This window comes from Octopus sinensis, linkage group LG5 (assembly GCF_006345805.1).
Source record: "Octopus sinensis linkage group LG5, ASM634580v1, whole genome shotgun sequence".
Lineage (NCBI taxonomy): Eukaryota > Metazoa > Mollusca > Cephalopoda > Octopoda > Octopodidae > Octopus > Octopus sinensis.
This window is the reverse complement of record NC_043001.1, coordinates 75,549,118-75,561,491: the sequence shown is the minus strand read 5'-3', so window position 1 is coordinate 75,561,491 and position 12,374 is coordinate 75,549,118. Positions and strand designations below refer to the sequence as shown.

General features: G+C 35.9%; 1 protein-coding gene across 1 annotated transcript in view; it reads right to left on the bottom strand.

The window, feature by feature from the left end:
* Nucleotides 1-12,374, bottom strand: part of LOC118763348 — a 157,608-nt gene that overhangs the window by 102,759 nt on the left and 42,475 nt on the right. The window lies entirely within an intron of this gene.

Genomic DNA, 12,374 nt, shown 5'->3' with positions numbered 1-12,374 from the left:
ATGAGTCTACGATTTTACAAATAATTTACCATCATTTTTTTCCATTTTAATGCATATTTTTTTTAATAAAGGGAAGTAACTCTCAAACTTCACACCAATATGCGTGCTCATATGCGACGTAATATCACATCAGCAGCATTTCCTCACACCCTCCTTGCACTTGGCGAAGGCAAAATACCAGGGGATGAAAATGGTAATATTGCCATCGATTCCATTTGTACCATTGTTAAGACGCCTTCTGATCTCAGAGATGCAGTGTTCCCAGATCTACAAGCTAATTATCAGAATATGGATTGGATTGGCAAAAAAGCTATACTGGCCTCGAGGAATAGAACTGTTCACCATATTAATGATGAAATGCTAAAACTCATTCCTGGGGAAGTCTATGTATATCAGTCTATCGATACAACTCCTGACCCAGAGGACGTCATCAACTATCCAATAGAGGTGCTCAATTCCTTTGAGCACCCCGGACTACCACCACACTTTCTCAAACTTAAAGTTGGTGCCCCTATAATGCTCATCAGAAATTTGGTTCCCCCAAAACAATGCAATGGCACACGTTTGATCGTTAAGTCCTTATCTCCCACCGTAAACTTATATCAATATTTGCCTGAATAATCATCATAATTCAGTGCAATCATTAACAGTACTTTCAAGCAATTCAGTCCCGAGCAACACCGGGCAATTCTGCTAGTCATAGATAATCAAATGACGCTCGCTTATGATTATAGTAGAATCCAGTTTAAGCCGTCGCCTTATACATCACACTCTGACTCTTTGATGACTTTAATGTAACGCACACTATTGTGAGATTCGGGGATATGTACCAGAGGTGAGGATGTCTTCTTTATTTCTTTCGACTAAATTTGGAGACACTGATCAATTGCCATGTCTGCTCACTTTCTCACCTTCATATTAGATAATAGCTTTATCACTGAATATCTAGTATTATCTTGTATCTCTTGCTTGATTCAGTCATTGGACCGTCCTCATGATGGGGCATCGACTTGATGGGTTTAATCGAACAAATAAACCACACTGCTAATTTGTTCTTTAAGTTTGATATTTATTCGGTCTGTCACTTTTGCCACGCACATGCATACACACAAACGCACGCACGCACACACACACACACACACACACACACACACACACACACACACACACACACATCTTCTTCTTCTTCACCTTCGGGTCCGATGGTGCCTTTGAGTGGCACATTAGACACTCAGTGATCATCAATTATTTCTGTCTCCTGGCCAACCCATTTGCTTCTTCCAAGGTGATGTTCAGTCTGCGTTGGTGTTTTCTGAAGGGACTACGCCGTATTCATTGGCCGGCCACTTTTTTCTCTTGCCTTCCAGCAACATCAAACTCATGATTGTTTTGGCAATCTTATGTTCTCGCAGTCATAGTATGTGCCCAACCATTCTTATTTGTCGTTCGGTTACAATTGCATACAGGGGATCAACTCTTGCTGCTTGAAGAATGGCTTCATTTGTCACTGTCTCCGTAAGTGATATTTAGGATCTTTCTGAGACACCGTTAATGAAATGCGTCCAGTTAGCGGGCGATTTTTGTTTTCATCTTCCAGGTCTCAGCTGTATAGATCACTATTAGCAGGATAGCCTTTTTGTACAAATAAAACTTCAGCTCTATAGTTATGTTATTGCTACACCAAAGTCTTGTCAGTCTTCTAAATACTGCCACTACCTTGCCAACTTTACAGCCTGTCACTATGCTTCTCAGATATATGAAACGTGTAACCTTTTCAACTGGTTCTTGCCCAACGTCCACTGGGACACTTTCTAGTTGTTTCCCAACTTGCATTACCTTCGTTTTTTAACCACCGAGTCTCAGCCCGGTCTTCGCCGTTTCCCTTTCCATTTTTGTTGTCATTCCTCAGTCAAGAGAGCAATGTCATCGGCAAAATCCAAGTCTGTTAGCCGTTCCCTCGCCATCCATGGTATGCCTACAGCCGGTCCCACCATTGATCTCTGCATAACAAAATCGATGACCATGAGAAAGATCATTGGTGACAGGAAACATCCTTGTCTTACACCAGTGACGAGCATAAGAAAACCAGTGTATCCATACTCTGTTCTAATACAACAGCTTGAGTTGTTGTTGAAACTGCGAAGCAGACTGATGTAATCGTCTGGTATTCCATACACTTTTGCAATCTTCTCGAGAGTTTCCCTATACATATTGTCAAATGCCGTATATACATATATGTGTGCGTATATATATGTATATGTATATACACACACACACACATATATATATATATATACATACATACATATTGTTGTATTTCGGGGTGGTCATTTTTTTTGCCAAATAAACACACGCACTATATATCTATGTATTTGGTCTTAACTCGTTTATTACTGTTCTTTTTTTTCTTTTTGATTTTAACTCATGTCCATTGTCCCGAAATCTTTCGTCATACATCTGTGACCCGTTCAGCGACACTTTTTCGTTTTCGTGTGTGCTCTCTCTCTCTCTCTCTCTCTCTTTCTTTCTCTCTCTCTCTCTATAAATATATGTATATATATACATATACGACGGGCTTCCACACATTTTCCATCTACAAAATTTACTAATGTGTGGGTCCGGGGATACTGTAGAAGACACAGTTCAAGTGACACTGAACAGGACACCAAGTGTTTGCAAAGCGAGTTTCTTAACCACACAATCATGTCTGCATCTGAATTATTTCTTAAAGGTATAAGATCATCATTTATTAATATGCGAGGAAAATGTTTGAAATACCGAAGGATATATCCAATTGAGAACATCTGCTATACGTTAAGAACTTGGAGTGAAATAAATATTTAGATATTGTGTCAACATATGTATACATATATGCATAATACATACATATGTGCATATATGTAAATATGTATATATGTATATATGTATATATGTATGTATATATATATATATATATATATATATATATATATATATATATATATATATATATATATATATATAATATATATATATATATATATATATATATATATATATATAATATATATATATATATATATGTATGCATGTATGAATGAACTGACAACCCAACGTACTATTGATATAGTACGTGCTAAAGTTTATACAACACCTGCTTAAACATAGCTATATCCCTAAAGTAACTGTGATGGCAAACTTTTAATATCATTACTCAAGAGATCTCATCTATATTGCCCTCCCAGACAATTTCGCCTGTATCTATTTTTCCTTTCTTTTTTTCTAGCACTCTTCCCTCACTTTAAACTTAATGTGATTTTCTTCAACCGGTCTCTTACTATCAATATTGCTTTCCCTTGATAAAAATCCTTTTCTTCTTCGCTAGTCTGCAGTTTATATATTTTATTGCATTTGTTTTATGTATATTTTATCTTATAGTTATTTAACAATAAAGCAATCGTAGCAATAGCTCATTCCCTAAATGAAGCGGAAAAATAACATGAAAGCCCAAATTCAAGATCTTTAGTAAGACACCAGTTTATGTATGAATGTACCTGATGTACCCAGACTGCAGGACTGATGCAATATAGTATGATGCATACCATCCTACCCATAGGGAACAGTCGCAGAATAGGTCAACGACGTATCTCGATATCTCGCGGTTGTTTTCAGCTAATAAAAGCAGATACTCGCCACTCCTTGACACGAAATCGAATTAACAGCTAGAAGTATATTAAAAATAGAGTAAAATTTATTTGCTGATGTGGAACAGAGCCGTACAAATAGATCAAAAATTAAAATTTTGTCTTAGAAGCAGCTCAATAATGTAAACATCTTCATTATCTATGTATATATATTGTAGCTGTGGTATTAAGATTGGGAGAGATCCTTTTAAAGACTTATAATTTAAAAAAAAACACAATATGATTCAAAGATAGGAGAAGAGACGCTGCTCGGAAGTGAACGAGAACAACAGATATCGATAAGATACACTAATGCCTCGATATACGAGTTAATTTGTTCCCGAGGATCGTTCGTAAAATGCAAACTCGTAAAGCAAAGCAATAATTTCCCATAATAACAATGTTATGAATTGTAATTCGTTCGCAGAAAAATAGTTTACCAGTAAAATTTATAATACTCGTAAATAAATGGCAATAAAACAACAGTAGAAAGTAACAAATATTTTATGTAAAGTAAAAAGGATGTCAAGATCATTTATAGTAAAAACTATTATTATAATCGTTTTCTGAATCACATTCACTCGCACAAAACTCGCACACACCATCACTTGTAGACGCGATCGCCGATTCACAACCACTCGTAGACGGACTTGAAGATTTCTTATTAAAAAACAAGTCTAGAGTTTTTTGCTTAGAATACGCTTCCTTTCACTCTCTATAAATTTCTCGGTAACACGCAGAAACTTTTGTTATGGTAGTAGAAACTGTTGCACTTTGTTCAAAGTTTGGATCGTGTACTTGAAAAATATAACTCGTAAACCCGGGGTCTCGTAAAGCAGGTCTTCGTTAAGAGAGGTATTACTGTATTCACAGTTTCTTTCTGCTCCCCTTGTGTCCGGAAAAAAGTCAAATTGGCAGCTAGAAGTATATCTAGATAGTGTAAACACTACTTGCTGATGTGCAGTACCGCCCCAGAAGTAGAAAAAAATTCAAAGCAACAGAAAGGGTGTTGCTAAATGCTTGTAGCTATCGTGTTAAGCCGGGAAGAAATCGAAGTATCAATATCTGCCGTTCTTGCTCATATCCGGGGCGGTTTCCTTTTGCCTGGCTTTGAAGGGTACTATGTTGTTTAACACTTTAAAGGGACCCCTCCTAGGCGCTACATGCGTTTAACAATACATATACATTAAATATGTGATATTGAGTATATGAATACATATATATATATATATATATATATATATATATATAAATTGATCAAAATAAAAATAAAAATAAAAACATGAGGCGAAGGATTCAGCGGTACATATGTTTCGGGCCTTTATTAGACAGATACATAACAAATCATAATGTATGTCTGTGGCCTTCTTCAGCCGCTCACAACAGCTTCCACAAGGACATGTGTTAGTTCCGAAATTCTTGGCTGGGGATGCAAATCTTCTCGTTCCCGTACGACAAAATGCGGCAGCAGCATCGAATTGAATCGTCCATCTCCTTCTTCTCTCAATGTAGAATGAGGAAACTTGGATGTTGAGGTAATGTAAATAAATAAATACGTATATAGAGGTGAAGATGGAGGGGCGAGAGTTCGGGGCGAGGGATAAAAAATATAAAATAATATAAAATAATGTATAAATGTAGATGATAAAGATATAAAGAGTTGTAAGGAGATGTAAAGGGGGTATAAAGGCATAATGTTGTAAAGTAAAAATAGAAATGGAAATAATAGTAAAAGAAGTAAAGGAACCTGATAAAAACATGATAAAAGTGTAAAAGAATGTAGGGATAAGGGATGTATAGAGGTCGCGGACCCAGCATGGTGGTCAAGAGATTGATAAAACTTAGTTGTAGAACTGTCAGTAAATTAACGGTTTCGTCGTAAATCAGAGCTGATGAGAGTTTAATCTGGTTCCTTGAATTAAATGGACTTCCAGTACATACATATCATCATGGGTACATACACCCACATACACGCGTACATATACGTCTCCAAGTCTATAAGCAAACACACGCACTCGCGTGTAAACATGTACATAAACCCACACGCACCCACACGCATGCGCGCACACACACATACATACAACAGAATATCCGCATATATAGACGGACATTACGCGCGTATACGCTCACATGTACATACGTGCGCCCCTCACTACATACGTACACGTATATGCCCACGTCTCTAGGTCTAGGTATAAGATATTAAAGGATGTGTATAAGAACGTATGTAAAGAATCCCGTACTCATGTTAATACGCGCACGCACACACGGCTGTGTGTCCGTATGTGCGTGCACATATATATACTCACATACGCACACAGAGACACACGCGCTCATGGGTATAGTCATAAGATATCGAAGTATGCATGTACACATACGCGCGCGCACATGTATGTATGCGCATACACACGTACGCGGACGCTCGGATACTCAAAAGGCGGATCCATAGGTGAGTAAATAAGCATATATAGAGGTGTAAAGCGATAGATTAGGGGTAAGAATGAGGGTAAGGGTAAAGATTAGAAATAAAAAATACAGTATAAAATAAGAAATACAATGTAATAGTTAGAAATGAAATATAAGAATTATAAGGGTTATAAGAGTTAAGGTAAGGGATGAAAATGAAAATGAGAGTAAATGGCAGTAGAATAAACGTAAAAATAAAAGTAAAAATAAAATTAAAAATAAAAATACATGGAAGTAGGATAAAAGTAAAAATAAAAATGAAAATAAAAATAAAAATAAAAATAAAAATAAAAATAAAAATAAAATAAAATAAAATTAAAAAAATATAAAATTAAAAAAATATAAAAATAAAAAAATAAGGTAAAAATATAATTTTGTAAAGTTTAACATGAGATGGAGGTGGCCCACATATATATATATATGTGTATATGTACACACACACACGTATGTGCACATAAACGCACACACACACACACACACACACATACACACGCGCATATAGGAAAACGGGATGTGCTGGAGCCGACAGGTTGCACCGGGTGGGAGGAAATAGCATGGGGGAGTTGGTATAAGACCTAAGCATTGTAGTATTTGAAAGTATTAATAAGTTTATGTATACAGGATGGTTTGAACTCTGACCTTTTGTTAATAAGATTGTGTTTGTCTTTGAATTTCAAGATGTTCAGGAGTTCTACACAGCATAGTTGGCATCCTGCTCTATTATTTAAATAAGGTGCAGCTGATCCGATGATGGACCATCTGAGTTTGAAGCTTATGCATTTGTCTTTTAATTCCCAAATTCTTTTAGAGAGGGAGGTGCTGTTAGCCTTATGTCTATGTCTCATCGAGGACCGGTGGTTGTAGTATCTGGATTTCCAGGAGGTTGAGCAACCAATATAGGTGAGTGTGTTAAATTGAGTACTCACCTCACATGAGTATATTACGTTTTTTGCCCTGCATGCGCCCTGCAGCGGGCACTCTGATGCACATCTGCAGTTGCATTGCATTGCATTATTCGGTCGTGTGCTGCTAATCCTAGGCGGAGGTGTTGCAATACGAGTGGGGGCGTTGGTAACCTCCTGGTTGTTGATGGGTGTAGTATTTCCTCTGTAGTGTCGGCGGGTGTTATTACTAACTGCTTGGGTATTATGGTTGCCAGTCTGGTTATAATGCCTACTGTCTAGATGAGGGGGGTTCTGTTGGTCGCTATGGTTTGCTCTTGATCTAGCTGTTCTAATATTAATATAGTTGTGTTTAGCTAAGAGGCAGCTCATGTTGGGCAGGGTAGAGTAGGAAATCCTAATAGTTTTGTTGGAGAAGATACTTCTATATTTGTGGGTGGGTGGGAAGTTGTTGGAAATTATAGAGAATATTCTTTTACATAACCTACCCCTAACTGCTAAGTTGAAAGGTATGTTGAACCATATGTATTTGCGTAATCTACTATTATCCCTTCTGTTTCTCCTAATAGGATCTATATTGTTCTCGTCGGGAGGGTTACTATTGTGTGCTGTTCTATTAGTCCGCCTATTTCCTATATGTTGTTTGGAGTTTGAATTAGACTTATCGGTAGTGTGAGTTGAGTGCTGAGTTCGATTATAATTGGGAGTCTTATGGTCGACGGACGCTCCCGGTTGGTCTACGTATGATATTCTCTGGTTATATCCGGCACTATAGAGAGCTTGGTTGTAGTGTTGAGCATGATTATTGAAAATTTCTCTATTAGAGGATAGTTTTGTCAGTCTGTCTGAGATGGCTTGTACTGTGGTGCTAATTATACAGGGTGGATGGTTGGAAGAGGTATGGATGTATTTGGTAGTTTCTTCTGGTTTCCTATATGGGTAGTGAAGGTGCTTATTCAAATCTAACGTAACATCTAAGAAGTTAACTAATTTAGTATTGGTCATAAATTCTAGTTTAAGAATGAAGGATTTGAAAAAAAGCCTGATCTTTTTCCTAATTCTTTCTAGTTTACTCCTATTGTTGGTGGGGTATATGAAGAGGGCGTCGTCTCTGTATAGACCCCCCTGAAGATCCGGTACCTCGGAGAAAAGCTTCTTGAGCAGGTAGGCCCCGACCAAGTCAGTCACCTGAGCTGAATCGCTCGAGCCCATAGCCACATCGAAATTGTCGGGGGTATCGGATCTGGTCCAGAGTCTACCGTCGAATTCTATTATGGTTTTTCTAGCTAATAGAATTATGTCAATTTTTTCTCTGTCTATGAGTGAAAGGTTGCGGGCAAAAATAAGGGATTTGTTAAGTAAGATGGGGGATATACTGGCGTAGTAGCTGGCTATGTCGAATTGGATGAATGAGTAGTCGGGCCTATTGGTGATAGTGTTAAACCATTCTAGCACATCGCTGGTATTAATCCATAGTTGGAGTGGGATGTGGGGTTTGATGTGTGGGATCACCTTGTCCAGGATGGTCTTGCTAAGTCTGCCGATATCCGATTTAGTCGGACAGATTAATCGTACTCCTACACTATCCGGGAAGTCTTTCTTATGGTCTTTAATAGTAATTTTGGGTACTTGCGGTTTAATAGGTTCTGTTCTGTCCAGGAGGTCTAATTTGCTCATAACTTCCTTGATTTTGTAATTAATTTCCTTAAGGTTATCCGTAGAAGTAGATATAATATATATATATATATATATATATATATATAATATATATATATATACACCGTATTTGATAGCCTATAAGACGCACCTATATTTTACCCCAAAATAGCTTTAAAAGTGCCCCTGCGTCCAATTTAGGCTAGTTACTCGCTCAAAACAGTATATATGTTTAAAAAATGTGTGCTGCCATTTATCGGTAAACAATCGCCTACGGTATGTTTATATCGAATGTGGATGCAATGAATTGCTTATAATTACCGGTAATAACATACAGTTATATAGGTAAGTGGAAGAATTAAAACATTATTTTAGTGGTTATTTATTTTGCAAAAGTACAGCCTAGGCTAGGGTGAATCCTATGTACTCGTACGTCAGACAGATATATATATGTACATATATATATATATATGTATGTATTTATGTATATGTATGTATATATATGCATGTATATATATATATATATAATTAATTAATAAGGGGGAGAGAATTAGATACTAATTTAATAGTATGTCTATTTGGATTAACTGGTGCTAGAGTGAGCCATATAGTGACCACTCTCTTATATTTATTTTATATATATATATATATATATATATATATATATGTATGTATATATATGTATATATATGTATATGTATGAATATATATATATATATATATATATATATATATATATATATATATATTTGCACGTATATGTATGCATTTAGTTACAAAGATTCTTGACGTGAATCCACCTGAAACAAACTCGGAATAGAGAGGCTATTTCACTGATGAGGCCTTGAATCGTGACAAAAGGATTTTGATAAACTTGGTTGATTGATATGCTAACTGGTCGAACGGTTTGTCAAACAATCGCTTAAGTTAATTTATTAAATGTTTAACGAATTGATTAATAATAGTGAAAGTGAAGTAGAACCCTTCCAATATACAACAAAATTATATCTGATATCACAGAAAATTATAATAAAGATTCATAATAAAATTTCACATTTTCTGCTGAACAAAGAGATTGAAAAGTGATATTGCATATAAGCAGTGTTCATGTAAATTGTATTGGCTAGTGTGTGATTTAAAGTTTTCTTAAAATGCTGTAAAATTGTTGCAGAAATCGTTTTTTTTTTTATTCTTCTGCGATATAAGTTATGTAAGTTTAGATTTTTAAGTTACTTTCGTGTTATGCTCAAACGATGACGTACCAGCTTGGCAGTATTTCTGTGTTCTCTCATGAGTGGATTGTACATAATAATTATATATTGTTTTAAATCGATCTCTGGCATTTATCTAGTCAATAATATGAACGGGTGAATATAAAATAGGAGTTATATATAAGAAGTTCCAGACATAGAAATCGATAAAAGACGGAAAACATTTTATTCGTTCGCAAAAACAGTGCAATGTTTGTTTTTCGACAATTATTGATTTGTATTCTGATCGATAACTCCAAATCATGACTGATTGCTGTATTATTTTACTATGTCATCCCTTCAATGCTGATTTCATCAACTCATGGGAACAGAACTCTAGCCAATAATTTTCCAACTTTCATCCTGTTTCAACGAACGTGTTTCATTATACGATTTAATTTTTATTGATTTTCCGCAATTCTTCTTCTAAAGACTCCCAGATATTGGCTGCCGGATACATTTTAGTGGTTATATTCCTTATTATGTTTCTAATCAGTCTCATATTGTTGGATGTACACTTTCTAATAGATCGTCACGTGCAATGCAAGAATATATATTATCCTCTAATCAGTTTCCTTAGCGATATTTATTTAATATCCCAAACTGTTTTATTAACAAAAATCGATCTTTCCTTCAATTAGCCTACAATCGTGGTACACCCTATAATATTTTATTGCTCAATAAACAATGAAAAAACAACTGGAACAGATTCTCAGTAGGGAAAGAAGTAAAACTTGGCAATGAATAGAGTCTTTCTGGGTGACGTGAAGTTATAGTATATTATTTTTTCTTCCCGTTTATCATTCTTGAGATTTTTTTCTTTTTTCTCCTCATTGGTTAACATATAGGATATATTAATAGAATTCACTTTGTCTATCAAATTAAATTTTATATTAAACCGAATAAAAATAAAATTATATGAAAATGGTTTAAAATCCACATTATAATTTTAATAAAGTCGTTTAGTAAAATATAAAATATCTAATAAACATATTAATAGAATAAAAACAACTTAATTCTAAAGTTTTCTGTATCCGATACCGAGACAGAAAGAATATAATTTATGAATTGAATTAATACTGTTATTAATTTAAATACATATTTTAAAACCTGCTGCTAAATGTAGACGCAGTCATGGTTGTATGGTTAAAACTCTCACTTTGCAAACACGTGTTTTCGGGTTGAGTCCAACTGCACAGTATCCTGGGTAAGTGTCTTCCATTATAGCTTTAGGCCGATCAAAGCCTTGTGAGTGAATTTGGTTGGTGGCAACTAGGCGGAAATCCTTCTCTCCCTGTCTGACTGTCTGTCTATATATATATGTATGTGTGTGTGCGTGTTTGTGTATGTGTGTGTGTGTGTGTGTGTGTGTGTGTGTAGTAAATGCACAAACGAAAAAACGTATAATAAATGCACAGACGAACAGAAAAATGTATATTGAGTGCACCATTAATGATAAGATTGAAATGCTTCTCATGCTGGCAGTACCCCGCGAAAGTTGCGGAGAATATTGGACCGAGAACAAAAAATTCATCAAATAAAAGTGATATAGAAGTAGACATGCGAAAGTGAATAAATGTAAATCTATACTTTCTTCTTTCTTCTTTTTTTCTTTTATTCTCTCTCCTCTCTCTCCCCCCTCTCTCTCTCTCCATCACATATATCCTCTTTCTCCTCTGGCTGCTGGTGACATGTGACCCGTGGCCAGCTTTTCTTTTTCTTCCTTTTTTGCACTGGTCGTCTATTTGTTGCCTTCCTAATCCTTTAGGATTGCCCTCTAAGGGAAAAAGAAGAAAGAATAAATTTTAGAATTGTTCTTTTGGCTCTAAAGCTGTATTTTGGTCGTTTCTTATTTATTTCATCTTTATCCTTCGTCCATCCTCTTAACTACATTGATTCACTTTCGTATGCCTATTTCTGTATCGCCTGTATTCCATATATCGTTTGTTCTCGGCTCAATATTCTCCGCAACTTTCGTGGGCACCGCCAGTATGGGAATCATCTCAGTCTCACCATTAATGGTGTGAAACTGAGTAATTCCATCTGGTTGATAACTGATGCAGAATTAAGAACCTTCTGTTTTTTTTCCGTCCGTTTGTACACTTAATATACGTTTTTTTCTTTTGTGCAGTTACTATACATTTTTTCATTTACTGGGCAACGTAACGCAATGCACCCTGATTTTCATTAACAGTAAGTTATTTGCATGTGTGTGTGTGTATGTGTGTGTGTGTGTGCGTGTGTGTGTGTGTGTGTGTGTGTGCGTGCGTGTGTGTGTGTTGGTGTTTCTCTCTGCACATCGTTTCCAACCGGTCTTGGCTTCTTTTTGCTCCTGTAAATTAACAGTTCGTCATTAGGAGCCCCACAGAATAATACCATACTTTAAAAACGTGTAGTGGGATCGATTTTCTCGACTAAGATCCTTCCACATGATGTCC